Source organism: Adelges cooleyi, unplaced genomic scaffold (assembly GCF_023614345.1).
Source record: "Adelges cooleyi isolate 19-005CV unplaced genomic scaffold, UGA_ACOO_1.1 ACOO_flye_CR_arks_rails_tigmint_CR_PRNA_601, whole genome shotgun sequence".
In the NCBI taxonomy this organism is placed as follows: Eukaryota; Metazoa; Arthropoda; class Insecta; order Hemiptera; family Adelgidae; genus Adelges; species Adelges cooleyi.
Window position 1 is genome coordinate 95,225 of NW_026096299.1, and position 6,000 is coordinate 101,224.

Sequence of the window (6,000 nt, forward strand, 5' to 3'; positions counted from 1 at the left end):
TTTTTTTTGTCAATATACTTAGTTACACCACACCTTCCCGTTATATTTTATCCACATAACAAAACACCAATAGTTCTTAAAACTAACGAGTGCCCAATTATTGTAAAAAACAAAAAAACATATTATTAGCCTGAATGCTTTAGGGAAAACAGATTTTAAAGATATCAAATTCTTTATATTACATTATACACAAGATTAAATGTTCGCGGGCCTCGTAAAATATTTTCGCTTTTTTTTTTAATATTACTTTTGTATTTTACCGAAGTAAAATTGACACACTATTCACTTCGTTTATAACATTAACACAAAAGTAATAACATGATTACTACATTAGTGTAAACGCGTGAAACATTTATTATAACGCTTTATATATATTTTTAGGAAATAAATATACTATGGAAGTCGTTAGACGGTGGAGAACGTCAAATACATGTTTATGATTATTGGCTCATTCAAATGTATAGTGAAGAAGACCCAAAGGAACTCATGGCAATAATATCGAACTACGGTCACAGAGAAACTTTTGAAGGTAAACTGAAACTAAATAAACTGAAAAGGTCACATAATATGTAAACTATTAAAGAATAAATCTCATTTTCTTAAATGTATCATCTTTATTATATTGAATATTTACATCTATACAAGTATGCAGAACAGCAAATTAGTAAACAGTAACAAGTGAATAACATAACATGAGTACAACATGAAGTAAGGGGGCACCCAATGGAACTACCTACTTTGATTTTTGAGCGTTAGTTTATTTATTTATTCTTTTTTTTATTTATAGGAGGTCTCTGCACCATTTCCTTTTTAATATTCTTGGCAGATTATCTGCGAATTTATTAGAAGAGAGGCAGTTATATTAGGGTCAAGGTGGGAATTGATTTTTTTACGAAGTTTTTGGTAGGCAGCTTTGGCGATCTTGTTTACATAATTAATTTGAAGATCAGAATATACTAAGGGGCATTTTGTTAGTGTGCGTTGGCAAATGGATTGAAATGACTGGATTTTTTGGGTGTTGGATGGAGCGTAAAAGTGTGCGAAGTAGGTAAAGTCTGGTCTTTATTGCTTTCTTTTTTCGGTTATATAATATTTCTAAGTTAAACGTTTGTCAAAAATGAAACCTAAGTATTTGATTTATTATTTGACTTCACCTAGTTTTGGGGAGTAGAGTGTTGTAGAATTCGATTAGTGGGCAGTTTGGCCGAAGAGAAAAGGCGATGTGGTTAGATTTGCTTGTATTAACTTGAATTTTCCATTTAGTAAACCATTTTTCTAAAAGATTAAGGTTGTGTTGGAGTTTAAAATTTGTAATTAAGGGATAAGCGTCAGACACTAGTATACTTGTATCGTCAGCAAAAGTATTTAGAATAGTGAAGGAAGATGTAGGTATATCTGTTGTGTAGATTAGGTAAAGAAAAAGGGGATAGGTCACTGCCTTGGGGAACTCCGGTGTTAATCTTGAAATGGTTAGAGAGTAAATTGTGTATATTTACTTGGAAAGTACGTTGGTCTAGGTAGGATTTCAATATTAAGTAATATGGTGTTGGGAAGTTTTTTTTAGTTTGTGGAGTAGCCCTTCGTGCCATTCCTTATCAAAAGCTTGGGCGATTTTTTGAGGAATTTTTGAGTTTGCCTGGTTTTGGCACTATTTTAATTGTCGATAGTTTCCAAAGTGAGGGGAAGTGGGAAAGCCTGAGCATTGCATTGAAGTGAAGATATGGACTATGTTAAGAGTACATTTGTTGGTTAGTTGTTTTAATATATTATTAGTTATGAGGTCGTAACGAGGAGCTTTACCGCTATTTAATTTGCTAATTGCATTTTTGCCTTTATTTGGAGAAAACTGAGTGGGTCACGGGACCCTCGGTAGAACCGAAGTTCAGATATCATATGGTTGCTTCGATTATTTTATAAAAAGTAATTGATATAACATCTTTTTATCATATGTATATTATTATATATTACTAAATCTCGCATTCTATCATAGAAATTATTGACTTATGATGACTTAAATACGATACGTATATTTTTGACTCAATTTTGTTCAAATATCTGGAAAAACAGCATCAATGGTTGTACCATATTTTGTCGTAGATTGTATAGGATCACTGTTAAGAGACAAATTAAACTTTTCGAAAAGAAAATGTTATTCTTTATAAAAAAATATAAATATATTATAATATTCCTTATTAAGTTCCGAACGTCTTGAAGTAAAACGGGTGAAAGAATTTTAATTAAAGAATAAGACATTTGTAAGCAGTAACACGTGAGAATGAATTTGAAGTGAGAAATAAGAAAAAATCATTAACGTGCCAGGCTCTCATTCTCTCTATCCACCAGTCTCTTTAATTTTGATTACTGATGCAATAAATAACTATATTCATAAATTTATTTATCAGAGAGTCACTGTTTCAAGCATCTCAGTAGATAGTGAGTAAAAGGAAGAGAGATAAAGAGCCAATGCAAGTTATCAGCCAGTTATCAAGTACTTTCAAGGGTAAACATGTGTTCTGTAGTAATAAAATATAAATATTTTATGAGTTTTTAGACTTATTGCAATATAAATTACCACTAAAGTTGAAAAAAAAGTTGTAAAAAAATGCAAAAAGTGTCCCACTCACTCCTGGGAACCGATCACGGTCGACTGCACCACATATAGTTTTCATAAGTTAGATAGTTGCATAGTTCATGAGTTGGACTTGTCAATGTCGGATATTGCTAGTTGGTTATTGTTTAGTTTTATAAAAGGAATTAATTTTTTATGTTTTAATATACTTTTTGTTTTACTCCAAAGGGAGCAGTTATTTGTTTGAAGTTTGGAGATATTATTTTCGAAACATTTCGTGTTTATTTTGTAAAATTATTTTTTAATTTATTTAAAATTATGTTTAGTGCAATTTTGTCATCAGGATGTCGAGTTGATTGTCATCTAGCTCAAGCTCTATTTTTTTTTTTTTACTAACATTTCTTTTAGAACTATTGGGATATTGTTAGATTTACTAGGGTATTTATAGGGGGATAAAGAATCAGTTACTGAGCTTTATAAATTGTAAATTTCCATCTAATTGGTAGTCATGGTAAGAGCTGCATAATGGTTTTGGCTTGAAAAGGAATTTGTTTTTTAGATTTTTGCTTTTGGGGAATGACTAGGTGAACTGATTGGAACGGTTTTCCAGTTATAGTCGTCGTTGGTTGAATTTTCAATAACTTTAATTGGAGTTACTGTCTTGCTGGAGTTATATTTTGTGTTCGTTGAATTAATCGATTGTGTACGGGGAGATAATGATGACCAGCTGGCTGAACTCATGGTTCGGGCAATTTTTTTTTATGTTTATTACCTACTTTGATCGGTGCAGTAGGCGATTAGCTTAATGGTATAGATAAGGCAGGTCGTTGTTGCATTATACGTCTACTCACTAAGAGTGGAACACATAAAAACGAGAAGAAAACTAAAAAAAAAATTATGTAATTTATATATATTGAACAATAAGAATATTCATTATAGTTAAAAAAAACAATGGACATAGAAATTCTAAAAATTTTGAAATAATATGGATATTTAAAATAATTATAAGACAAATGAGTACAAAACAATGAGTAATTTATAAAAAAAATGTTATTTAATATTTATGTTATGGTGTGGTTGTTTCTAGGAAAGGTGTATTACAAATACAGATTTGCTAGTTTTAGAAAGGCCGCATTAGATGGCCACATACAAAGATGGTCCAAAAAGGTGATGTTATGGGACAATTTTTTACAATATTATATGTGCACTCGATAGCAAATATTGTAACAATATTACAATAATGGGTGAAAATGTCTTTAATTTATTAATTCTTTATTAATTAACAACCAGTTTACCATAAGTCATTACAAATTAACTAGCTACTAATGAGAAACACTAGGTTAAAACGTTTTATACTTAATAAATGTTAGTCTTTAACTATGTTTCAAATATATTTTAAAAACATTTTTAGGCAATGAAAAAGATATTTAATGAAATTATCCCCGAAGGAGTAAGCAGAGACTATGTTACCAATGACGACATGACTAGATACTATAAAAGCAGATATCCTGAACTTGAACTTGATATCGAACAAATTATGAGAGAGCACGGGAGTAATTCGAGTAAATCTAATATTTCCTAATAATTGCATTTAGTAATCGTACAATCGTCTTAGGTTTACACGTAGTTTAAGGTATTCCTATGTAATTTGGTGAATTAGTAACACTTAATCTAACCTATTCCTTGCAATACAAGGAAAATTGTCTTATTAACATTATTTATATTAAATAGTTTGTAATTAAATACATACTTCGATGTTTAGGCAATAACGTAAACAAAACTTTAATGTATTAATTTTTAATAATTTAAAAAACCTTTTTTATTTTATGATGTTGGTTTTCAGATAACGAGTACGTATTTTACTTTTATCACTTCAGATATGTAACAAACATGGGTGTCCTTCCAAAACCGCTGTTGGAAGAAAAGGAATCTTTTGCGGTAATAAATGTTCTATATAAAAATTTATTATAAATAAACTATGCATAAGTTACTTAAAATTTTTAGGCGATATTTACTGCATTTGAAAAAATAAAAAACAAGGGACCAATGCATGACACGATCGACCACTGGGACTTGATGAAGTATTATGCACCTCAACTCAAACAAATTACGATTGACTACGGAAGAAATTACAGTAAATATGATTTTTAATAACTACAATTATTAATTATCGTAAAATTAGCAATATTTGACAAAAATTGATTTAATACTCATTTTTCATACACTTACTAATTTAAAGGTGAACTCATATTACAATTTCCTAGTTATAATACTTTAAAGTTATTTTTCTCCGAGTTATGGCGAAAGTTTTTTTTTCTATTTTTACGCGAAGCCTACTATTTTTTCAATGGGTGCTAAAAGGCCGATTTTTACATTTTCATGTCTTCGATCTGGCACATAACCGAAAAAAGCGTAACAGCGTAACAGATTAACATTGGAAAGGGATCCGAAATGGTCTTTCCGATAATTGTCTTTTTTTCATATTTATAACTGCAATTTTCCCAATTTTGTTGAGATTTTTTTTTAATTTTGAAATTTTAATGGACCAAATAAACTTTAAATTCAGATTCAGTGGAACAAGATACATAAAAATTATACTCGATCTGGATCCACAAATTTTTTTCATCTTCCATAACTTTGGTTTTTCATGATTTTTTGCAATTTTTTCGGTTTTTCGCAAATTTTTTAAATTTTGACGGCTAATTAACCTTCAGATTCAGATTTGGCGGATTGAAATACATAATAAATCATACTTGATCCGGGTCCACAAAACATTTTTCTTCGCTGTAATTGCAGTTTTTCGCAATTTTTTGCATTTTTGGGGTTTTTTGCATTTTACTCAAATCTGGAGGGCGACCGGGCCAAACAGACCTCAAGTTCGGATTCAGCGGATCGAAAAACATGTCCGTAGGTGGGTCTGGTCAAATGCACAAACAACCTTATTTTTTTGTGTGCCGGTGAAATTAATCGTGCATCTCACAGATACTGTGCGCGACAACCGGTGTTACACCAAATGACGCGACTATTGCGGTGTACGCGATTAAAAAAGTAAACAGATGTACAGATGTGAAAAACTATTAAAAAGTAAAAATAAAAATGTTTAGAAATATTTTTCGAAAACAAAAATAAAAAATCGGCCTTTTAGACCCCATTGATAAGATGTTAAACTATAAAACAAACAAAAAAATGATTAAAATCGGTTCGGTAGACACTGCGGAAAACGACTCCGCGTTTTAGTCTTTATTTGTAAAAAAAAAAAAATGACGCTTTTCGTTCCCCTTAAGTAGTTGAATACTTTATTAATACCTCTCTCAACATGTATACGTTTATAGCTCTAATGCGGAGCTGAGAGGCTATTGGTTTTACAATGTTGTGAGCTTTTTTTGTGTCTATATACACTGTAACTTTTACATACACAAGTTTTGAGTACT